Raw genomic sequence first — 26,906 nt, forward strand, 5'->3', positions numbered from 1 at the left:
CCTACATCTATTTCTAGTACAAAGTGTCAGTTGACCACATGGAGGTCGAGCTACCCCACTTCTCCACGGGGCAATGAAAACTAGCATGTTACCAGCCATTTTCCTCTACAAAAGGATACAAAATGAGCCATAATTACCTATTTATAGTCCAGAAATATTGCATCCTGTTTTACAGTTGAAATTATTATACCTGTAAGAAACTGATGAGCGTAAGAAACATGAACTTCAGTAAAGCCCCCCAGTCCTCTCAAATGTACACTTATAATTTAAACATTTTTAATAATTAAACTTCACTGCAACTATATGCTGTCCATAATTGCAAGGAAAATGTAAATACCTGTAAGCTGAAATACTGAACTGCTGAATTTATCTCATAGTGGGGTATTTTAGTTTATTGACGAAGTTAGAAATTTTGCTATGTCTGACTACACATTGTCCTACCTATAAATAAAGCCATTAGATTGCCCATGGAGTCTTCCAGACATGTCTATAATCAGCAGTGTTATAATCCTAGCACTTTCTGTATTGGTAGTTTGATCTATACAAACACGGATACAATAGTAGAGGGATTGTAAAAGTCAAATAAATGTCACTGGAGTGCAGTAGTAAATGTGCCCAAGGAATGGGCTACTTTAATTGAAAATTCAAATTACTGAGCATTGCTGCTTTTCAATAAAACATTCAGTGCAGTTGAATGAAAAATCAATAGCTGCTTTATAGTGCATTTTTCTTAAGCAGTAGGCAGGCACTCAATTCCCCTTCAAAGGATTTTTTTATTCTTCTATTTTTAATATTTACATCTCCTCTTTCTCTCTCTCTCTCCATGGAGTAGTATTCAGTTTATTTTGTAAACCAAAACAGAGTTCACTGGTAAAAAACAGAGCATGTCGTACTCAAAATTTGTTAGTTGTTATAGTTTAAAGCTATTACAAAGCAAAGTGCCTGGATACTTCTTTTTTTTTTCCTGAGTGAACACTTAAATTTAGACTGTGTCTACTGAGATTACAGGAAATACTCTAGTTCACATTTGGATAGGTCAGGGTTTAAATTTAAGGCAGGAGCTTTGACATTCTTGTAGGGTAATTTGAGATTTGTCCTTCTTATTGAGAGAAAAAAAACAAGAACATTGATGACAACTTCATCCTCCAAATTGCAGAGGAACCAACAAGAAAAGGTGGTTTGCTGGACCTTGTCCTCACCAACAGAGACAGACTGGTTGATGATTTAAGACTTACTGGGAGACTGGGCTGCAGTGACCATGACATGGTCAAATTCAGGATCCTTAGGGCAGTGAGGAAGGAGCAAAGAAAGCTCCCTACCCTCGACTTCAAGAGAAAACATTTTGGTCACTTCAAGGATCTGCTTGGTAGGGTACCATGGGACAAAGCCCTGGAGGGAAGGGGAGGCCATTGAAGCTGATCCATACTCAAGGATCACTTCCTCCATGCCCCAGAGCTATGTGTCCAATGAAGAGGAAGGCAGGCAGGAGAACAATGAGGCCTGTATGGATAAGCAAGGAGCTTCTAGAAACAGTTAAATGTAAAAACAAGTTAAACAGAGAGTGGAAGCAGCTGTCCTGGGGGGGAGCACAGGTGACAGCCAACACAGCTTCACCAAGGGCAAATCCTGCCTGCCTAATTTGGTGGCCTTCTACAGTGGAGTCATGGCTGCAGGGAACAAAGAGCAGCAAAGGTACCTGCTGCCTTCTCTTCCTCGTACCCGCCTGCATTCTTTTCCTGTGTACTTGTGAGATAGTGACAGGGATGCTTTATACCAACTAAATCTGCAGCTTTGAGCCTCACACCTCTCAGTTGTTCCTTCCCCAGCTCTGTTGCAGCAAGTGCCCTCATTTCCAGTGTGGAAACTTGTAATAATCTGTACCATAGTGATGAGAAAAAAAAATACTGGGATTTGCCATACAGCTTGTGGCAAGAAAAGCCATCATGTTACAGACTGCTATACAAATAGGCTGTTGGGAGTTTAGAGTCCAAATTGTATTAATCTTTGAGGATAAGTATGTAATAGGTCATTAAATTCCAGTATATAAATCACAGATATTGATAGTAGCTGGTGCTTGAATACATAGTGTCACTGCATATGACGTAGCCCCAAGTTTTGTGTATACTGCACATTCTCAAGGCTTTTAGAATTAATTCTAAGTATCTGTTGTTGTCCAGAAGAGGAGAGAGCAATGACACTAAGTGTTACTTAGAGTATAAGCTCCCAGGGCAACATGCCTAGCTAAAAGGCAAGGAATGAGCTTTAATTTAAGTTTGCAGATCAAAATAATTTCATGGAACATGGATGAAAATCATGTGTGCCAATATAGACTCATTCATTTAAATGGAACATGTCCTTTCATAGCATCTCACTGATGTGACTTAGCAACAAGGATCATTAGCCTCTAAGCTAAAAATGAGAACAAGAAAGGAGCCAGATCAAAGTATGCAGTACAGCAGTAAAACCACTGCTGATGTGTATGCTGAAAGTACTTCTTTTTTTCCATATTTCAGATTGCTTCTTTATCTCAGCCTCATGATTGCCCCCAATACTATAAGCAGCTGTCTTTTTTGTTGTTGTTGTTTTGCAGCTTATCAAATTAACAGATGCTTGTTGAGAAGCATGTGCAGGCTTAGAAAAATACCAAAATGTTATCAAGATGTAGAGCCTGGCTGTATGGACTGATGCTGAAATTCTCCTGTGTATCATGAAGAAACTACAGCTGGCCACCAAGATGCAGTCTAATCTGTATTTGTGGTAACACATGTAGATTCTGGAAGATTTTTCCGTGTCTTACGCAATTTGTTTTCAACTAGCTAAAAATAAGAGTTTGGTTTTTGTCTCATCAGTGAAAGTCAGTGAGTGATGAAAAGAACCAAGTCTCTATTGTTTTGTTCCCCACATGGAGTTACTGTCCTTAAGTGACTTCTGACTTTTTCAGTCAACATATGATGCTCTTCTGTTTGCTCTGAGCATATCCGTGAGTAGCGAACAAGGGACCAAATCAAATCCAGTCTGCCTCTCCATCCTCATCTACCTTTACACCAGAACCTGCTTTCAGCGTGCGAAATGTCACACTTCAATGTCATTACACCTTTCTGATTCCAGTGTCAGAATCAGAACAAGTTCCTGTCACTGGATTCCTGCAGCTTTGGTAAGTGTCCTCACCATTGATCATCCTGGCTTAAGGGTTGTATTTAAAGCAAAGGACAGGCACAATCTGCAACATCCTGCAGTTCTACTCCATTGCTAGCCCAGTTTGGGGATTTGACTTGTATTGCTGTCTGGCTTCTTGGGAGGCCCGCTGCTTGGTGTCTTTCAGTCTGCAAGAGGAATGTGGGATAAGGAGGGGGCAGGAGACAAGGAAATGATGATGAACTTGATCTTGCTGTGACATGGAACTGGGATGTGACTGGAGCATCATCTGAGAGCTGAGAACTGTTCTAGCACCCCATAGAATGGACAAAATATCACTCCTTTTCTTTGTGGTTTAATTTCTTTTCAGAAAACTTCAAAGTTCTTAATGCTATCCTGAATCAGAACGCATGAAAAATAGTTATTTGGAAAGGCAGCATGTGAATGGAAGATCTTCTGGTTGATCTGGGCTCCCGGTATCTAACAGTCATGATTTGGACGTGGAAATACTACCTTTTTTTATTAATTGGTTTTCCCCAGGAAAAAATCTATTTAATAGAAAAATTAAAAACAAAACCAACCAAAAAACCCCAAACAAAAAATGCTAACAGTGACGTAAGGTAACACTGAAAGGCAAGTAAAATCCCTGTTGAATTATTAGTGGGTCTTGTTAACAAAATGAGTCATAGGAAATGATGTCTGGAGGGCTACAGAATTAATGGGTCATCTTTGGGCTTTGCTTAACCATGAAGAATTTCACTGAAGTAAATTAATTTGTAAATAAGTTTAGTCAGTATCTTTAGTCTTTTTCAAACAAAAGTTGTAGACATATTGCTGTGAAATGCCAAGAGATGCAAGAATAATTGTAATGCCAACCCTTCTTACTGAAGGATTTAGTTAAGTTCTGAGAAGTCAGCAGCAAATGAATGTAAAAAATTGCAATTAACATGTTATTGATTTTCCTTTTAAGAAAAAGGAACAAGAAATGTTAAGATCTCATATGATGTTTTTTCCCTTCAGTTCCTAAAACTTGTTGTTTTTTTCTCTACTGTGGTGTATAGTTTTTCACTATTTGTGATGTCTGTATCAAACAGGGTAACTGAGAAGTGTGAAAAAAATTAAATTGGTTACAACATATTTCCCCAGAGTGACATAAATCCCAGAATTTCAATGCTGCTCTGTTACCTTCCACCAAGCAGGAACAGGAAAGGCCATTGCTAATACATGGTCTTATTCTTAAACAATGCTCAACGGCTTCTTCAAAATTAATTTCAGGCAAGAAAAATTATACTGAGGAGCCAAGCCAATCCCCCCATGACCTCCCCTAGAGGCTGTTTCCAAACTGCCACTGCTCCTGCTTGTAAAGCCAGTCATGGGATCTGTCAGAGAGCAAGCCAAATAACCGAGGCAGAAAGCCAGATTCAGATCCTGGAGGGATTCCAGATTTTGCTGTCTTTGTCAGATGTTTGCTGATAATCTTCCATGTGCGGATATAAGGCTTCAAGAAGCAGTTTCTGTCATAGCAAAGATACCCAAGTATGATATTTTTTAATTTTGCCTCAGGTGCCTTTCAAGTCCCACATTCTCAGAAGTGCTCTCATAGGAGCCTGAAGTAGAGGGACAAAGCAGAAGCCCCATTGCTATGTGTTACTACATGTGACTTCTAAGATACACACAAACTCAGCAGCTCAGACAGGGCTACATTGGCTCTGTATAGTGGGCCTCTTTCGAGGTCTTTTGGAGCAGATTCATATCTGTTTATGTCCTTATCTTGTATTCTATAGCAGATACATACATAGAAAAAAGTAAGAAAGGAGTCTTAATTGTTTTGTGACTTTGTGCATTCAGAGCTTCTTTTCCCCATTCAATGAATACCACAATATGAGCAACAGGAAAAAGGGGCTATACCCAGTCCCTTTCACACTTCAGGGGATGAAAGTAATCTGAAACATCAAGATGTTTCCCTTTCCTGTTAAACAATTATTTTTTTCCCATCCAAGTATATGAGGCATTAAAGCTGATTTTAGAACCCATCCATGGCTGTATTCTGCCCAATTTAAAAATACACAGAAAAAAATATGCTAAAATGCATTAAGTATTATCATCAGGGGGTGGCCCAGAAGACCACGTGCAGCTTTTAATTAGACTCATGCAATTCTGTTTAAGCTGGTTGGCTTACACAGAGTTAAATGAGAACAGTTTGACCTTCCATGACTCCACAGTGCTAAATGGTGTAGCACTTAAGACAGTGTAATACTAGACACGTTGCTAACCTTCCCTTCCTATATAGTCCATTGTGGCTGGTGCCAAGTGGATCAAATGAACATTTGGAAAGGTGTGTTAAATAGTAGCCAGATCCCATTCTCTCTTAATTATGTGGCTTTCACCAGTATGCAGTACTAAATCATCCTTGCCCAGGGGTAGTATAATTACTGCTGAATAGCCTAATGCTGAATAACGTAATATACTAGAGGCAATAATTATTCCCAGAATGTGTCTGTTCCACTCTGCCTATTTACTTGTTTTCTTCAGAAAAATTATCCCACAACTTAAATACTCTTTAGGGCAGTTCTGGTCTGTGCTTTGAATATGTTGGTCACAAGCTTAGCCCTTTGAAAGTAAGCTGAAAGACTTCCTTAGGAGAATGAAATTATAATGGAATAAATATCTTCAGTAGCTCTATAGAACATATTTTTAATTCTGTCATGGTCATGCTATTCATTTTAATTTAATCTCTACTGCCGACCCATTTCCTTTGAATCGCTTACAGTTCTTTGTTCCTGATTTGAAAGAGAAGAAAGCTAAACTTACAAACCCCAATAACTGGAGGTCACTTTAATCTTTTCATAACCAATTATAGTTTACATTTGCAACTGGAGAATTTACATGAGATCCAATGCAACATACTGCCCCATTTCTTTCAGGCACATAGTCCCTGTCCTCGCTCGGTTTGCACCTGGTGTGAATGGGAAGGGTTGGTTGCTGTTACCCACCTCCCTCCACTCCCTGCTTTGGTTACATTTGTGTTGGATGGTACAGTGATACCGATTGTAATGTTTGGGAGCAGTGTGTTGCCATTCCTGCGTGTCTGGACTTTTCACTGTTGTCTTTCCACAGGGTTTTCAAAAACTATATCCCACAAATGTTGCTGTGGGACTGCTTCCTCCAGATGAGGGGTCTTAGCATTAGAGAGTGGGATTAACATTAACTCTCTGGAGGGTTTTGCAAATTAATCTGTTTCAAAACTCTTACTATTTAATGTAATTTTAATTATTTGAAATCTGCATTACAGTTAAGTGATTTGAAAAATTTTACCTACTTTACACTGGAAATGTTGCATTTTGAGTTGTAAGCATGTAGTTTCAATCTATCGATTTTTATTTGCATGACAGTCTGGCTTCAGCATAGTATGCTATTTATCTTGAGATATAACCTTTGGGTATCCCAGTGATTGAATGATTAAATTTTGCTTAATATTGTTTACGACTCTCTGGCTTAAGGTATGGAAGATGGCCACCTGAAAGGAAAGACTGGGAATAAGAGTTAAGTCTACCTAGACCGATGCTGAACTACCGGAATAAGGCCCCTGTGATTTTAATACTGTGCATTTGCCCAACGTACAAAGCTTTTTTGTGTATGATCCCAGACTGCATTTCTGTGGCTGTTTAAACATTGCAGCAAACAGTTAAACTCTAAGAACGAGTGGGGAATGGATTAGATTAGTTCAGAAGGCACTCATTCTAAAACATGTCTGCTTATAACCTTACCCGAATACAGGCTGCCCTGGTTCTGAAATCTATAATGTTGTTTCATTACCCTCACATTCAAACATGCATACAAATCTGACACGCAGTGTATTCCTTGGCTGAAAGCAACTTCCACTTGAGCAGCTGGATCTATTTTGGTGTATTGTCTTGGAGGCTATGTCAATGAGCCTCCCTATTCAAGTATTCAGCATTCAAGTGCTGAAGTTTTTGATTGGAAGCACACTAATATTAATCTTCTGTTATCAAAAAGTCTAATTCATAGTGTACTTTATTTGCTGAAGTGTGATTTTTTTAAACAAAATGGCCACCCCCAGAACAGGATATGAAAGAACTAAAGAACTTAAGTGTCTGATGTTATGACATGTGAAAACAAATTCATTCTCTGTACCTTGGAGACAAGACCTACCAGATGAAAATCAAACAAACTAATTAGTGTTGAGCAAAGAACATTTTATATATTATGGCTCTCTGGGCTAATTTCACCCCTTTCCAGCTACTCATTATATAAAACTCCTTAAATCAGTAGGACACAGCACTGTACTGAGAGCAAGGTCAATGAAACCAGACTCCTTCAGGATATAATAAATGGAGACAGAATTCTCCAAGGGATCTTCTTAATATGTCAGGAGCACAACAGATCACAGAATAGTGATTATGAAATGGACCTGTAGTTCTGGTTTTTTCTCCCAACTGCTGTTTCCATGTTTTTTCATTGAACATTTCTAAACTGAATACAAAGATTTGATGAGGAGTTCCCATTATCAGGCAACTTCTTAATGGGGAAAACTGAAGGTGGACACATGGGAAAAAATTATAAATATGTTTCATTTGGTTAAATACTACAGCCATGTAGTATGACTTACATTCTTCCTTATTTTATGGAAATACATGTTTTAAATGTATTTCTGTGATTGCAGAATTCCTTCAAGCAGGCAGCCTGAATGTACAGAAGCAAGGGATCCAGTAACAATCCTGAAACTGTTCTAAATTGACCCACTGCAAAGTGCATGCCTTTAAATATAATGGTTTGGCAAACGTGGTCTGGCAGAAGTTCCCACACTCCAAGTAAGCCTTTCCTAGATTATTTATAGTACTGGTTTTCATTCTCATTTAGAAATTACTCCATTTAGCGTAATTATTTCTCATGCCTTGAAGTGACATGCTAAATGTTTTGTTAAAACTGTGATGTCATATTTACTCTCATTTGATAGAAAATCAGTCATTCTATACCATACTGTTCTGTATCAGCCTATACTATATCTAGAGAAAGATCAGGAAAAAACAAACAAAACTAAGGAAAACAAAGATCAGAGAAAAAACAGAGGAAGATCTGTTTTATAATAAAAAGTAGGAACTTTTCCAGGCTTGTGAGTTCTTCAACTAACTGGCATGGAACTAACTCAGGTTAGGTGACTTAATGAGTAATTATGTTGAAAATTTAGCAGCTTTGATGAAGACACAGACACATCACAGGTTGTCTTTAACTGTATAATCCTCTGGAAGGAAAAATATGTGGGTTCTTCCTGTGTTAATAGCAGGGTTGGAATAGTTTGTGTAATAGGGCAGCAGGAGCCATCAGACTGCACAGGTAGCAGAGCTGACTTGCTGACTCGTAATAGATTATTTATATTCCCTAAAGTCTTTGGCTCGCTGTGGCAGTTAGATATTAACATATGCAAATAATCGGCAACTGCCACCCAAGATACATAAGCAGAGAGATTACAAAATCCTGCAGGAAAACCAAGACATAGGCAAGCTTTATTTTGAATAAAATAGGAATTGAGTGATTTGAAGAAATAATAGAAAAGCCCAAAGTAGACTTGGTGTAATATATCAACAAGTACTACATTTGAATAGCAGCCCAATTGCTACAGTTACAGTGGTTTTGATTTTCTTACAGGTGATACTTGTCAAAAAGGTTTGAGATATTTGTTCTACTTTTAAGTCTTCAAAACAAAAACCACAACAAAAAAAAGGACAAGCAGCTCAAAAGATGCAAAAACCAGGCAAGTAAACAAAACAGAATAGAATGGCTTAATGCAGTTACCCATTAGATTTTAGAGATGTTCTTGATCAGTCCAAGTATTGTAACTTCATAGAACTTTTTTTTTTTTCCTTCAGGTTATATGTTAAAAGCATGATTCATCCATTCTAAGTGTGAGGGGCAGATCTGCTTCGTTACACAAAGCACAAATTTTAATCTGGAAGAAGCAAATATATCGATTCTTCAAGGACATTTCTGACTTAGCTCTGAAGACAAATCCAGGGACATAAGGATGATAAATTTTAAAAACTGGCTTTGCTATTGGTGCTTGTATAACAGTGTTAATACAGCACTACAGAAACTATTGTTTGCATCTTTTCCTTTTTCTGTTTTGGTGGGGGTTTTCTGTGTTTTGGTTTAGTGTAACCTTGTGAGTGTTGTGTGTGAGCTGCCTTCAGTCAGGAAGGCGAGCATGGTGTGCTCCCTCTCTAACGGTCTGTGATGTGCTTATCCTGAAGAAGCTATTTTTCTGTGAACTACTACAAGATTTTATATCCTGAAGCATCTCTACTTTCTCCATTCACAACTAAATTGGAACACTCAGTTTTGAAATAATAGTTAGTGTGATTTATTATTTACCAAGGCAGCAATGAAGGAATGTGTTTGAAAAGAAGCCAGTAGCAAATTACAATCGATTTGCACAATAACACAAATAAAATGTTTTATGAAGCCAGACTTGCTGTTTGAAGTGATACGTGATCCATAATATCTCCAAGATGTTTAATAATATCTCCAAGATGTCTGTTTCTTTATTACTGTTAACAATTCATTCATCATCTTTCTACAAAAAAAATCAACTGCCCCCCTTCCCTGGTGTAGACATTTAACAAATGCTTACATGCAAATGTGTTTTTTTTCCCCAAATGCTATTGTTTAAGTAAAACATTCATAGAGAACTTCAGGAAGTCCCTTCAGGTGCCCTTGGAATGAAAACAGGTAAAATTACTTATCCTGTGACGGAATTGTAACAGTGATTATGATTATATGTAATTGCGATTACAATTACTTGATATGCTGAATGGTGCTGTCAACAAATACAGAAACTGGAGTGACTTAATGATGCATATATATTGAAATTAATCCTGTGATCATATGTGTAGTTAAGAGATTCTTACAGCTGTAAGTTCACTAGAAGCAGACATTAATGTTCATTTAACAAGAAGGAAATATATTGTATTTCTATAAACAAAAAATTAATTTTGTTTAAATCTTCTGCTGCTGTTAACAAAGCATAACTGCTGGGTTCTGTGCAGTTCTGTCATTTGGGGAACTGTTGGTATATTCCTGAGGAAGAAAAGACAGTAGAAGCTAAAGATGCCTGAGCTACAAAAAAGCTTTTAGCTCAGAGATGACAATCTGCCTAAAGGAGATAGGCAACTAGCTACAGAACAGACAGCTACTTAGTATAAAGGGATACATATACTCAGTATATGTCTCTCCCAGAATGTGCTGGACATTTCACTGCATCCTTTAGATAACACAGATGAGTTGGGGAGGGATGAATTTTCTGCCTCTAGTGAAGTATAAATGAAAGATTAGATTTACAAAGATGTTTAGGCATGTAAAGATGCAGATAAACACTGACAGGATCATCAGCAATCCCATGTTTAGGCCAGTTAGTTTATTCAGAATTCAGTGCATTATCCATGTAATTCACTTCTGAAAATGGCATCCATTGACAAGCTGGAGGCTTCAATGCCACTGTAAATCTGGCCCAAGCTATTCTTATCAGTTGTCCAAGACTGAGGAAGAACATTGCTCAATTTGCAGAATACAATGATAGAAATAGAGCTACTGGTTTATTTTACCCTTGAAAGAAGCAGAGGCTACTTAGCAAGCATAGCTCGTTACTGTAGATTCTGCCCAAAAGATACAGTAGTGCACTGAGCTTTCTAAAAAGCCTCAGGAACTTACTGACCAGACAACACAATCTGTTAAGCCTGCTCTTTAATATGCTATCAGACCACCTGTGGCCATCCCCTCTAGCACTCCCCCAGACTGCAGCGTGGTTACTGTTCCCTGAGTCAGCATCTGTGTGCATAACCATGCACCTCGTGATCCTCAGTGGACTTCCCTTACATCCGTCTGTGCAATCTGTCCTGAACCAGTGCACAGTCAGAATGAAAATGCAGGGTTAGCACCCTTACTTCCATCACCCTGATCTGGAAACTGCAAAATGCTACCATTACCAATTCATTAATCTATCCTAAAAGGCTTAACCACTTTTCTTACTATATTGCCCTATTTATAGAAGGGAAATGACAACCAGCCAGTACATCAAGACTATTAAAGAACAAAAAGATAGAACTTTCTCATTCAAGTAAAACAAGTTGCATTAGAACGGATGGCACAAAGAAAAGCTGTAAGAATGGTTGCTAAGACAGGTGTGACTCCACAGCATTTGTTATGTAAGTGTAAATAATCACAATAACAATATTCACGTAATTGCTGCTATTTGTTGTCTCTATTCCAAGTGGTTCAGGGGAGACAATGTGGTAAGAAACCAGGTGAAAGAGCATAGTATCACCACAGTAATGTTTTCCATAGTTTTCCTTAGTCATTTAATTTCTATTTGCATAAGGAACTTTAGTAAGAAAAAGGGTGGCACAGAAATTTGTTGTTTGAATGAAAGTAGTTTGCTCTTGGAGAACTTTCTTGGATTTTTCAAGTCTTTCATTTTGGAATTAAACTTGGATAAGGCAGACAGGCAGCTAATTAGCCAAAAAATGGGTATTGAAAGCTCTTAGAAAAAATTTTTCGCAATCTTGTGACTAAAATGATATGGTATTGATTTGATAGTTTTGCAGCTGAAAATGTTTGCTAATTGGAGAACCAATTCTGTATTTTTACTCCCAGCACAGAAGCAAGAAGCTTCTGAATTAAGCATCAAGAGCAGATACTTGCTGAAGAAAAAATAAATCCAATAGAAACTCAAGTTGCAATGCTGGATGAAACAGCAACCTGGCAGCCTTGCTTTGGGCATTCTAAAACTGCCTTATAAAGGTACATGTAGAGATAGTTAAAAAAGGAATTAAAACAATATCAATGAATGCTAGTAGGCAATTATGGCTTGCCAAGCTAATAACATTTTTCAACTGGTTTTCATCAAAACGGTCCATGGAGTTATAACTACTATTGTTGTAAAGATGAAAAATGGGATACAAAACTGTGTTGCCCTTGCTTTCACAGAATTGCCTCGTTTCTGGCAAATCCTTGGGATAGAAAGAAGCAGGATAAGAGAAAGACTAAAAATGTTAAATGTTGCTGCATTTGTTTCTTGAAAACCTTAAAAATTTCAACAAATTATATGAAGAATATGATAAATACTTTATTTTTAAAATGCGTGCCTTTTTTCATTTCCCTTTAGCTAACTTTCTGTTATCAGGCAGTGTTAATCCTGCACTAATGCTGTATTCAAGAAAGATAAAGAAAGAAAGATAAAAAGCTCTTTTTTGTTTCAGATGTCATTGAAATAGCAAAACATGTCTGGTGATCTATAGGAGCTGTGTGTGTATTTCCAGGCTGCTGGTAACTGCTGACAAATGACACCAATCACTCCCTTACATCTGTATCCCCCGCTCTGAATGCTCGTAGGTTCTCTTTTTAAAAAAAAAAATAAAAAATTCCCTCTCTATTCCAAACCAGATATTGACATTTCTGAAAAAGTGCCAGCCATTTCTCAGGTAATTTCAATAAATATGCGTCCAGCAGTAGAATAAGAAAAAAAGAGCTAGAGTAAATGCCCCAGCAACAATATGCTGCCAGCCCATCCTGTTCCCCCCAGAAAAAAATCTGAAAAAATGCTTACTAGGAAGATAACATAAAATATGCAAATATAAATAAAGTGATATTTGTTTCCTCCAATATGTATGCCTTGTGCTATTTTATATCCCTTTCGTGTCCCTCCCTTCATCCCTACTGTCTCATTCTTTCTATTATTTGGTTTTCTTTTCTTCGTTGTCTCTTGACTGTGTAGGTCTCCTTTCCTCTACACCAGAGATAGTTTCTCATTTCTCTTACTTTACACCCTATTATCTGTGTGTCTCTCCTTTGGTCCCTTCTTTCTATTCCCTTGTCACGTGCACTTTGTCTTACTGACTCCCCTTCTCTACATTCTGCCACTTTTATGTCCTGATGCAATTCTTTCCTGTGGCCTTTACATAACATGTCCTGATTTCATTCTTTTCTATCTCCCGCAGCGCACCGCTGGCACACCCAGCTCTGTCCCTTCTTCCTTAGTTGTTACATTTCTGGACTCCTACCCTTCCACCACCTCACTGGGCTGCACCTGCAGCTGCTTTGGTTTATTGCACTCCAAGGGCACAGAGGAGACAGCATTACCTAAAAGCACGGCCCCCTTTGAGAGCGGGCTGCTGTGCTGCTCAGTGTCCTCTCCCCACCCAGCAGAGCGTGTAGGGGCTGGCTGGGAAGAAGGGAGGATTCATAGCTGGTGCTTGCTGTGCTCTGATTATTCTGCGCTTCCCAGAGCTGCGAGAAGTAGAGCATAATTAGATCAGCAATGAAGCTTTTTACAGTTTGGAATCATTTGTTAGTCCCACTGATGGTTTTGTGTAGTGAAGGGTTGATTTTATGTAGAAAGTAAGTTACTGAATTACAGTATGTCAGTCATAATAATTAGCAAGCCCTACTTTATGCTCGCTACAGCAGAATGATATGGGTTGTTTTTCCCCTTAGGTAGTTTCTAACTTGGTAGTTTCTAACAAGTAGTTGAAATTTCACCTTCACATCTAAAGCCCTCTTCTAATACTTGAAGGTCCATACTGGATCCAAGGCCTTGGATGAAAGCTTGAGATCACTAAAATCTATATGCCTTTGGCACTTGTGGACTGTGAGGTACGGTGCTTGCATGTGTACCAGCCTGTGAGCACTCTTGTTCATACTGCTCAATTGTTAATTGCTGGCAGTTGGTTTTGGCTTGTGAAGACATAACTAGCATTCCAGCCCAGTTTGGGCATTAGCACAGGCAGGAACCACCCGTGGCAAGGCAGTGGGGATCAGACCATTCTGCCTGGGGGACAGGAGCATTTACCTGAATGGAAACAAGTTGTGCCTCAAAGAGCCTGCAAAGGGTCGGTGGGTTATTTCTTTTACTGCTGTATGTAGCTAAATCTTATCTCTTGGTTTCTTAACTTTATAATTTCAGTGTTTATTGCTTATATTTATACCTCAGCTGCACTGATTGCACTGAAGATTATTCTAACCCTGTGCCATCTCTCCAGTAGCAACTTCCAAGGAGTATCACAGCAAATGCGGGTGACACATTCCCCAAGCAGTAGTGTTAGGGAAGACTTATTCAACTAACTGGCCTATCTTGTTCCATCCCATGCAGACTTTGTACATGCAGACCATCCTCTGTCAAGATTTACTGACTGCTGTTACCTAGAGAACTGACCCCTTTTTCACTTGTTTGACCTTAGCTGCTGACTTCCTGTGGTGCCTCAGTTCTGGTGTGCCAGAAGCAATGAACATTGTTCGTGCTCTGTCACGTATGAAGGTGTTAGAAGAGCACAAGTCCTAGTACAGACTGATGGACATGTCCATGATTTAGCTCTTACCATTGTAATATCTGTCCTTATTTGCTTTTACTCTCTGTTATCTTTTGAACAGGAAAAAAACAGGGATTTTTAAGTTCCACTGAATACTGACACTTCTGAAATGTGTAATTTTTCATCCGGTCAAAGTCAGTTCTGTAGCATCCTATGGACTGGAATTCAGGCAAATCATTCACAACAGGAATTTTGTGCCTGGGGTTCTGGACTTGCAGAGAGATGGACTTAAAGATGCCAATAGGAACAGAATTTTCAATGAGTTGAATCAGATCCTCACTCCCTTCCCTATACCATATGGTATGTGGATTTATTATTTAATGTTATTTATGAGCTTTGTTAAATTGGTAGAATGAGCAGCATTAGACCCATGTGGAACATTTTTTATTATAGATACACCAGATAGTTTTGCCTTTTCCCTAGTAATGGTGAATGTGTAGATATCTTCATTATTTTTGTTTGGATGCTACTTTGCTTTGATCCCTCTCATCCATCTCACACCAGTGAAACTCCATGAAATACTTTTAATTTTCATCAGCCCAGGAATAAAAAGAAAATAATAGGTAGGGGGTTTTTAAAATGCCTTACAGAAAAATAGTTTTTTTGTGTAAGAATTCTCTCCTGTCCACTGTTTCTTCCATCTGTCTTTGAAATGAGAAAGGTCTTGTAGTGTCAAAGAACACTTTCCCATGCACTTCTACAGGCAGGTTATACATAGATCTCATTTTGTTAGGTACCAAAAGACAACCTTTTTTGGGCGTTTTTTCCCCTTAGGATAACATTAAGAGACTTGGTTTAGTGTGGGTTTGGGTTTTGTTTTTCTTGTGCATTATCACTTTTGCAGATGCCTGTTCTAAAAACATGTCCAGTTAAGTGTGTAGTCTGAAAGAGAATGTTCCTGACTGTATCAGAAATACTGGTGTAGGTAGTGTGCTTGTCATTGACCCATCCCCTTCACCTTTCCCTGCAGGAAGCTAAATTATAGAAGCTGTTTTATTTAAAAGTTAGTATTTGATGTGTTTGCCAAATCTTACCATCTGCATGTGTGAGAAGTTGAAAGTTCAAGATCACAGTGTAAATCTCAGCATATTTTCTCAGCAAGGATTTGAATTCTCCGTACTCTTTAAGTACTATTTGTTCTTGGATTTCCACATGATCTTGCATTTGAAGTCACTAATATGATAGTGTTTAAGGCAGAAAGCATTTGTTGACTGCTAACAAAGAATATGACAAAATAACAAAGATAACAAAGATGATACTGTGGAAAATTATCATCTGATCTTATCTCAGGTTTTGATTTCCGTAAGACTTTTTCAAAACGCTCTGATTATAAGGCCGTGGTTGAGAACTCTTTATTCTAATCTCAGCTGTTTGCTACCAAGAACAAGTTTCTAACTTCTCCCCACCCACCTACTTCCATTTTTTTTTAGCTCTAGGTGCTCTGTCACAATGGCTCCTACATAGCTTGGTAGTGATGGTTAATTCCTAACACATTTGCCAGGTGCCTCTAAGACTAGCTTGCATTCCAAGTGGACAGTTATAGTCAAAGGTGGTAACTTTAATGCTTTAGATTGAAGAAATCTTCAAAGTATGTTATAAGCTTTAATGAGAGAGTTACTGGTTTCTTTCCAGGGAAATCCCTCTGGAAATCTTGGCCACCTTGATTGTGTGGTACTACAAGGAGCCATGCAGTCATTTGAAAATATTTTGTGTATTCTCAGTGCAAATAATGGAATTCTGAAACTATTCTTGACCATCAGGGAACAGGTCTGTATAGGGTTCTGGAACCTTTCTTGGTCACTATATAATGAACACTTGCAAATCATCATAATCTGATTAAGCAATACCCAGAAGCATGAACAAAACCTGATATAAATTATTAGTTCATTCATCTAAATACCAATCAAAAGGAAGTCAAATCAAAGGAATCAAATCACAGGTCTGTCAGGGGCAGAGACAGTTATTATGGTGAAGGAATCACAGATATGATGGCTAAGCTATTTCTTTTAGCAGAACCTCTTACAAGGCAAATGTAAAATAATATATTTTTCTATTTCAGTATATTTAGATATATTTGCATATAAGTAAATATAAGTGTATTTAAACATTTTAGTTTATATTGCTTTTAAAGTTAGCAAGCAACTCTTCAAAGTGATTAAAGAGTAAGCTTCACTTAGTATTTGTATGTAAAGTCTCTAAGACTATGTCTAAGCTGGTCATCACAAAGCATGATTTACTGCATTTGTATTTTGAATAACCTGTTATTGTTTATAATCTCACTTTGCACACACCTATTTAAGAAACAAGATAAAGTGCTAAGAGAGTATGTTTAAATAATACCCTAGATGCAATAGCAACAGAAGAAAAGCAGGGAAAGAGAGAAATAAGGCTGCCACATCATTTTAATCTCTTTTATAGTAAATTCCATGGAGATGTTGGAGCAGGTCTGTACAAATGAGCTACTGGATCAATGCTTGGGAAACGAGTTGAGGAAAAGAATATTAGCTCTTAAATGTTTTCTTTTGTCAGTTTTACAATAATTACTTATATAAAGGTATTTTTTATATATATAAGAGACAATATTTTCTTAAAAAACTTCATTGTATTGTATGTGCACATCAAGTAAATTTAAGTTCTGTCTTCTTTTAGAGGCACTTAAAAGAGTTGGTCAGCATTGGTGAGAAAAGCTGACTACGATATCCAGTTGCCAAACAAAGTGGTCCCTTTTCACTGAATTAGCAATCTACTTCTCTGCTCAAGAACCAGCATTGCCTTCTGATCTTGGAGTTCACTTAGTAATTTTCTTATTATTGAGTTTAGCTCAGCAGAAGTTATTTCCTCTTCAACAAAATGACCTGGAGTTTAAACTGCACTCTAAGAAAGATTCAGCAGTATGGTCTAATACTTTGTTTTTTGAAGCACCTCAGACTTCTTACTTATGGAAGTCGTAATTTCTGATCCAAAGTCACAGGGAAAGGATAAGCAAGTAGTTCTGATAAATTATTAACATAATCTTATCCAGACAATAAGTTTAAATACACATTTTCTCTGGTAATTAAATCGTCTTCACTAAATCATTTACCTAAAAATAAATTTTAAAATTACTCCTGTGGAAAATATGAGTAATGTAGCCAAGAAAACTGTATTTAATTACCTTAAAAAATCCAGGAAAAGCACCCAAATAAATGTTGTTTATTATAAAAGGAAAACTATATTTCCAAATTATTTTTCCACCTAATGAATGGATGCTTAAGGTCATACTTCTGCCATGAATTCAGGAGAGATGAGATAGATTGTTGTGTTCTTTTAATAGAATTTAAAGCAACTGAAAAGTGCAAAACTGACACCAGCAGTGCACTTTTTCTTCATGGCTTGTGCAGATCCATTTCATGGTCTCCTGTGCCAGCCTGTCAGTGCCACAGAAACTCCTTGTCTTGTTACAACAGACACTCACAAACCCTGACACTGCAAAGGAAAGAAGTTGTATGGAGGGACCGCTTCTGTTTCCAGCACTTAGGGAGACAGTGGAGACTCTCCTCATGGTCTCAAGACTAATGAAAATGAACCTTCCAGCTCCTCCTTAAGGAAGCAGGGAAAGAGCAGAATCCTGAACAGATATGTGACAGAGAAGAAGTGCAATTCTTTTTTGAAACAGGATAAAGCCTGCACAGCCTGAGCCCCATCAGATCCCAGCTACCTCAAAGAGCTCAGGTCTCTGAAACATAATTTATTTTCCAGAATGCTCTCCAGAATTTTTATTTCATTTATATCCATCTCATAGGCCCTTACTGATTAAGTTCTTTGAATCTTCAAGCTTGATTATCCCTTGTATATCAAAGGAGTGGGAAGACATATGTACCCATATAAAAGCAGGGGGCATCATCGCTCTTTTGTGCTGAATAGATGTCATCTAGCCAGCACCAGATGGAGAAGACCCATAAATCCAGTCCTGGCTCACTCACAATGCTTCCAGCCACATTTTGTTTGAAATTCCAGGTCCTTCTCTTAGTCCTAAAAAATCCCCTTGATCTTTGTCCAAGCTACTGAAGATTTGAGAGGGTCAGTATCCTCTTGGCTTTAGCTGAAATAATTCGATCTTAGGCAGCTTTTCCTTACTACCACTGAAACCTGCTACTCTGGATTATTTTTGCAATTAGCAATTTGGCAACTTCTTTTATCTAAAGATGCCACAGATGCTGCAAACTCATTTAATCAAAATTGAAGATTCATTTTTCTTTGTGTTTTGAACTGCTAATGTGTCATTTCAATCCTTTACTGATTGTCCTGTGAGTATATCACCAGATGATAACACCACCAGTATCAGTTTGTGCTGTATATTTTTTAATTTCTTGCTTTAAAACTCGGACAAGTAGCAGACAGCTAATACCATTTTTTTCATATTGAAATCTTCATACTCTTCATGATCTTCCAAAGGAAGCATTTAACATATGTTTTGCAATAGCCTCTTTATGATTTATAGTAGTAATGTGTAGTCTTAAAATCTTGTGACAAGTAATCTCCAGAGTATTTTGCTACCAAGTTTTAAGAATCAGTCACTGAAAACAGGCAGTGCTGTAGAAGTCCCGGGAGCTTAATGAAGCAGTCGTTGATGTTGCTACAGAGATTGTTTTGGAGATTTGGCAGCCACTGTTCACTGTTCACTTTAGCTGTGAACCAACCAGTTTATACAGGGGGAAAAAAATCCAGCTAAAGTGCTGTGGCTTCCCTTTAACTGCATCTTTGTTTCATAATCAGGGCTTTATACTGTGAACAATTTAGAATGTCTATATTGATTAAACCTTAGGAGTCTTCACTTTAAATTCTATCTGGTATTCTGCAAACTATAATGAACATTACCAAATGCACAGTCTTCTGGGAAACACCTTGAGATTATCAAGTTTAATTTCCCCTAGGAAGTTCTTACAGCAGTGCAATCAAGCTAACTTTTACTCTCTGTAATGGAGTAAGATTTAATCTACAGTTTTTCAACCACCAATTTTTCCTAATTTTCTTCTTTTAAAAACGCTGTACAACAGAGTTTTTAGGTTCCTTCTATACTTTTTCCCATAGTGCAACTAATGAATATCCTCTCCCTTTTTAGCATGCTGAATATGCACAGGCATCTTAAACCCTATGGTTGATAAGGAGTTTATGTAAATATTGCAATTAAATCTTGTCTGTAATAATAGGTAACCTTTAATCTAGTATATACTGAGTCTCCCAATCTCTCAGATTCTAATTGGTGATGAAGATACAAGGCTTCATGAAAGAAAGGCAGATCAGAAGGAAATAATGATATTTTTTGTGCAAACCATGATTTTCCAATTACTACTCTCAGCTGGGAGAGAAAAACATCTAACTTGTGATATGTTCTTATCCAAAATGAATCCTTTTGTAACTGTGCCTTTTTTGATTAAAGACTAGTTTTTCTTTCATACAGGCAAAATTGGAGGCCCTTTGGTAATTTTCATGTGAGTTGTACTTTTTTTTTATTTCTCAGGATATTATTTATATATCCATGTACAAGCATATTGTTAAATATAGGTTTAAATAATATAGAGAAATGTCTGGATAAATAATCATTAGAACGATCTTATTATCTACATATCTATAAACATTGCCTTGAGGGTGATGTGTATCTGGTACATGCAAAAGGACAAGTCCCTGACTGGTGTGCAAGCTTGCTTTTTCTCAATTTGCAAAGTAAATATCCAGTTGTTACTATATTTTTAAGATATGTAAAAATAGTTGTAGATGCTGCATAAAGAAGTAGATAAGGTTTTGGTGACATAATACATGCATAGTAAGTGGGGATAAGATTTGAGTGGCCAGAAATTCTGGGCAAATATTAATGGAGATACATGCTTTGCCTCTGCATCCCAGAAGAGGAATTTTTACAGCTCGGCTATGCTTAGAGCACCTGTGCATACCAACAGTCATGCAAGAAAACTGACAACTGTGATGTTGTTTGTAAAATAATTGTAAAATAATTTGAAATGTAACAATTAAAAGTGCTACATAAGAATGAGGTGTTTGTTTTGTTTACATAATTTGTTTTTCTGCTCATGTTTTTGCTTCCATTTCCTGTATTTACTTCTATTTTCCAGCATTGTTAGGAGAGGAATAATGTGTACCCTCGTAATCTTTATGGGAGTAAGTAATTTTCAGATGCTAACATACAGTAATAGTAGTTCAGGATATTTCTGGATATTTTAAGCTTGCAATATCTGCTGTTACACAATGGAGATCAGGTATGGCCTTAATTTAAACTGGAGGAATAAGATACTTGGGAAAGCAGGTGGTGTGAACCACTCTGCCAGCAGCCTGTGGGTGCCATGTGGTCTGGGAGGTGAGGACTGTATTGGCTCATCTGTGTGAAACTCCTGGGAAAGTTCCCCAGTGGTTTTGTCCTTCCTCTTACGGCAGTGGTCTCAGGATAAAAACAAATCAAGGTAAGCAGTGGATGCAGGTTTCTAGTTCATACCTTTTCTCTTCATGGTACACCAGAGTTACATTTGTATTTTAAAGGTGTAAAACTTTCTGCTTGGCAAGGAAGCCTCCTGGTCAGTGTGCTACTTGACATGGAACAGAGCATGGCACAGGATGAAAAACCATTCCCATTTCAGACTGGGATAAAAACAAAGCAAATATGAAATTTGTATGCAACAAAGCTTAAAAATCCGTATTTTGGAGTTGGTGGATTTTCTGTATCTCTATGTTATAAAACTACATTATAAAAAAAAAGTAATTGATACTTAAAAACTCAAAACATATGACCAGCTTGCACTGTACTACTCTGAAAATTTTAAGTCAATCCAAAAATACAGGTTGAATTTTTTTTTGTTAATCCTTAATACAATATCTCATTGAACATTTAGATTTTGATTTTTTTGTTTTCTTTTTAAATTCCAGGGGGGAAAATGCAGCTCAGACCATCCTCTCTACTTCCTTTCAATTGATTGTGGTTAAGAAACTAAGACACGAACAGCCTTTGTAAACTGTGAATGAGATTAACTCACTTGATACACTTAAAATTACAAGTAAGTCCTTTTAAAGGTTGAAGTATTTAAGCACTTTACAGTCTGCTTGGTATGCTGAATGTGTTGGTATGGGTTGTGTCTAGAGAGGTCCCCACAGAAATTTGAAAGAAGTCTGCAGTCCCCACTCATAAATGAAAGAAGACTGATAAATATTCTCTGGGAACAAAGACAAAAAAAAGGGGGAAAAGTTGTTACGTAAATGGCATGTAAACTTGCTGTTGAAGGTGGCTGATGGGTGAACAGGGAGGAGGGGAGCATTCATTCTCTATTTCTACTTCAGAAAGACCATTAGAGACTTAGACTGGTTTTGGGGGAATGTGAGGGGTGAGTATGTGATGGGAGAGAGAGATCTGAAGGTACACTGTACATAAAAAGCTTTAATGAGTATAGAAGTGAGACATAAGAAGTTAAAAAAATAACTGAAAACACAAGTATAACAAATAATCTATTTTTTAAAAGATGAGTGAAGTTCTGGTTTCTTGTATGGCAAATGTAAAAGAGCTACAAAGGGAACAGAAAGGTTACTTTGCCCAGTTTCTCCACATTGGCATACACAGGGAGAAACAGAAGCAGAAATGATGCAGCAACTGAGAGGATAATCAAAAGCAGTGGGAAGGTTGCTAGGTTTAAAAGCATGAGATTAAAAATGAGAGTTAAGAGTTGTTAATGTCCATTTAGAGATGTGGCAGAAATGAAGAAGAGTGAATCCTTAAAACTGTAGCTGTTATTAGATTGCTACAACTTGTCATGGGTAGTCTTTGGCGGCGTGGTGGAATATGACAAGCTGAGCCAAATGACACAGACACAGCTCCAAGAGAAACAGGAGGAAGGAGACTTATCTGTAGGAGAGGGCAATTCAAGAGATCATGCCTGTTTTGTGAGTGATTAAGACTTCCTTTTTTTTCCTAAGAACAGTACAGAAATGGTCTACTAAGAAATCTTCCTTATGCACAAATTGGTGCCTCTTTGTGAATACCACACAGAAGAAAGACTCCAGGTACGTATCTGCACTCCTGAAGTAGTTTTTTCCTAAAAATTTTTGCTTCCTTACTCTAATCCTTGATCTGTTTGCTAAAAAAGAAAAAAAGAACCTGTTGGTGAATACAGGTTTCATAGATGCCAAGACAATTTTGCAGTGTGAATTTATAATGTGGCTTGTACAAAAATATTTTGATATTTTGTAGGTTGTTCGTGTTATGATGTTTGTCCCTAATCACTTGAGGTATGTTTAAGCTGTTTAACTGGTACTTAGTGCATTCAAATTAGTAAATTAATCTCTCTGGTACACAGCAACTCAGCATTCCTGGGGTCACAGTGCATAAAGTGACTTTTTGTTGCAATCTACAGATTGTCTTGACATGCAGCATATACCCACAGGGTCAGAAGAATTGCCCTTTGATTACATGTACAATAATCTCGATCTCCCAAGGCATTCAAGTGGTTAATTAAATATCAAGTAATTGCTAAAACTACTAAGTGACATTTAATTAGTATGTTAATTGATATCAAATTTGCTCTCACTATCTTGTTTTATGTTAATAAAATCCCTAAACATTTCTTTGAAGTAGATTAGGAAACAATGTGCTTTGAATGTAGTAATGCAAAACAGCCTAAAGCATTACTTCTGCTCGGGGAACAGAACTTCTGACGTAATGTTTTTATCCCAGCTGTTTTACTTTATCTATCTTGAAACTTACTTTTTGCTAGGGGTTTATTATATTCAGTAGTAAAGACCTGTCTTGGAATGGATTTTGACTTTTCTAAGCCTGTAATCCCTTAGAAATCATTCTGAAGTGTGATAACTGTTAATAGAAATCTAGGGCTACCTCTCTTCCCTTCACACCTACAAGCAGAGCTAGCAAGGCCTCTGAGGAGTGCACAGGGCCTCCATTCGACTACTGTGAAGGATGTATTTCTGCACTGCCTCCCAGTGTGGCATGTAGAAATCTGTGCTTCATGCATAATATAAAACTGTCATCAAAATATTAAATGACTGATTATTCTGCAACAGCAAAACGCTGCCTTAGCGTGAGTTCGCACAGGTCATGGTGTTCCCCTCTTCCCCTTCGTGAGCCTGCCCAGGAAAGAGCCCTGCTTTATCTTTCAGCTTGAGCCTTCCAAAATTTTTACTGCTTTCTTTGATTGAAGAGCCCAACTATGATATAGAAAAGTGACGTCTTTAAGCTTGGGTCCAAAAAAACAGACTGACTGAATTCCAGACCAGCCAGAGCCCCAACCTGTCCTTCCTTCCAACCACTAAAGTGTTCCCAGTGGCCTAATCAAGAACAGATGAACAGACCAAACTTCAATCTACTAAGGAAAAAGTTGTTTTCCTAATGTTTGAGAACATGCTGCAAAAAATTCCTTATGAATATTCAGATGAATTTTTAAATGAATACTTCAGCTGTGCTCATGGCTTTTGTGTGGCAGCTTTCTGTGGAGTTCCTTCTGCATTTTATTGGTGCCAAAGCACAGAGAGAGCTGGTTTCACATTTAAGATCACAAAAAGCAAACTCTAATTTATTCTTCATGAACATTCACACCCAGTTACTTCAGAAGAGTCCAACTGGGGAATAGAAACAATGGTGTATGACCATGCACAACTGAACTACCAGCTCTGATTCCAACCCTTTTCAGCTTCAAAATGTGTAACACCCATGTGAGTAATACAAACACTGTAAAGAAAAGCAGGTTGAGGAGGGACTGTCAGAGAACTCTGAATTACGAATAGAGAAAGTTGTGACCTGTTTAGTCATGGATATGTCACAGAATGAAGAGGCAAATTTGGTGAAACAAATGATTCATTACAAAGTACTCAGTGCTAGTTACATGTCATCCAAATACTGCTGCAGAATTAAGAATGCAGGAGAATGATCATGAAAGGCAAGATATTACTCTTATTTTCACTATTTTTTATTGATTTATAGTATTGATTTTGAACTTCTGTAGCTTCCTCTGTATTGCATTGATTTAGATTTCATAAGTAGTTTCGCACAATATGTATTTTTAAGCTTTCTCTTTCTCTTTGGACATACTCAGAGCCCACCTTTAGTAATACAAAGGTTTTTAGCAACAATGTAATGTTTTATACCTTCTATAATACCAAGTAGATTTACTGCTATTTGTAAGTAGTCTATCAGTTCAGAAAGTCCTCTGCGAAGTTAATGCTAGTTGTTCAACTCATGTACACTGAAATAATGATAGACATGACTGTAAACATGAATAATACATGTGAACAGCAGCATATTTAGAAGTTGTGTAGACTTAAATTCTTGAAAAATCATGGACAGGTACAGAAAGAGTTCAGAATTTACATGTTAAGTTACAAAAATCTTCCAACGAACTTGGCATAGGAGATGAAAGTATCACTGCCACTTCAAGTCCTCTTTCTGTCTGGTCCATTAGCCCTCTGAGATAATGTCAGCTCCAAAATTATTTTAAAATACACTCCAAGTCCCCCACTAGCAGATGTTGCTATTTGTGGTCATTATCAGTGGCAAACAGTCTCTGCTCTCCCAGCATCTGCATAGACTTTTTCTGCTTTCCACCTCCTCCTATTCAGTGTCTTGTGCCCTTGTCTTTAAGCCCTTGTGGTCCGCCCTTGCCCCACTCCCATATTTCCAAGGGTGGATAAGGTCCCACTCCAGCTCCCATGGCCCTGACAGCTGTCTTTCTGCCTCCATACTTCCCAAGCACTGAGGGAGGCCAAACATCACAACAGGGCTTGCCTCTTTCATATGGAGCAGCTCCAACTCCTTGCCAAACCATTAGGCAAATGACCATGTTTAAACACCCTGTAGGAACTCAGCAGCGGATGCTCCTGCATGGCACAGAAGCAAGACCCAGCTAATCAGCTGCTCCTCAGCAGCAGGAGCATGAAGTTATCTGCTGCAGTGAAGCCTAGAGCCAGCACAGCAGCCAAGAGGCCATTCTGTGAGGGTCACAGGGCACCAGCACCTCCTCCAGACAGCCTGGGAGCCACTGTCCAGCACTGACACCCCTACCTTCAGATGCCAGCCTGAAGCTCACCTCTCACTAGGGCAAGAGGCACAGGGTGTCTTGCTTCTGTGTCAGGAGCTGTTTCTGGCCCCCAGTCTTCCCTCTCCCAGCATTTTATGGCTGTACATTATTCATGCTAGTATAATTTCCAAACCTTATTGGATGCATTTTCCTTCCACAGCCTCTCATGCTCCCTAGTGATTCAAAACGGCATTATTCAGTGCTATATTGATATGCCTTTTGTACACCTTTACAGATATTAAAATTAATAAATATGCAGGTACCAAAACCATCTGGTAAGGAAGAGATGTTTTACTGTGCTGACTGTGACAGAGAGCTAGCAGTTCTTCAATCCACAGTTCATTATTTTATCCTTTGCAGAATAACGTATACTTGAGGTCAGTTTATTTGCTTCTGGATATTTTTGTGTGTGTTCATTATTATTTTTTTTCCTCTAGAAAAGATTAGTGTTTATTAATTTCGTATTCCAAAGTCTTCTGTTAAAGGCCGGAGTACGAGAAATGTCTTAGTTATGATTTCTGGTAGCTTTGAGTGTAATTTTGGGCATGTCTTCTAGCAAACTGCATAGCTTAAAATAGAATAGTAATTTGGGCTGTAAATACACCAAAGCTGGTGTTAACGCTTTACAGCATAGCTAGTTTTTAATTTTTATTGCAAAATTAGGAAAGGGACCAGTTCTCACTAGTAGTTTGATTACTTTCTCCATGGCTAATATGATGTCAATTGTTTCAATTATATTTATTCAGGCATGAAATGCACTGCAGATCATTCAGCTACTTATGAAGGGGTGTACTTTTCTCTAAATCTGCCCAGCTGGGAAAGTCTAAGTGGACCAGTTAAGAACTGGCAATGCTGAGTACAAGTTGAAGCACACAGCTGTATGGTGAAACTGGCCTCACAGCCCTGCCTGCAGCACTCCAGGTGAACAGTGTTCAGCAGCCATGCGTGTGGCTGTGGACATATGGTGGAAATTTATATTATTTTAAAAGGAGGGACACAATTTTTTAGGGAAGTATGCCTGAAAAGGTAACAAAAACTATTTGAATACATTTAACAACCTAGTTTATAAGACCTCAGAACTTGTTTCTCACTAGAAATACGGCATTAAAATGGGGGGTTTGAGTTGTTCTGTAGCAGCATCGATGCTGCTCTTAAGTTGTAATGATGTATGAGCAAATTGCAACATGAGTTGCATAGCTGTGGACAACACGGTGTACCTGCTACAGTAGCCGTGCCCAGAGAAAAGTACTGCCACCTTAATTTTGCATTTTATGTGCAACACCTCCTTTAGCCTATTAAATATAGAAAAATACTGAGTTTAGAAAACACTAAG

Source organism: Apus apus, chromosome 12 (genome assembly GCF_020740795.1).
Source record: "Apus apus isolate bApuApu2 chromosome 12, bApuApu2.pri.cur, whole genome shotgun sequence".
NCBI classification, from domain to species: domain Eukaryota; kingdom Metazoa; phylum Chordata; class Aves; order Apodiformes; family Apodidae; genus Apus; species Apus apus.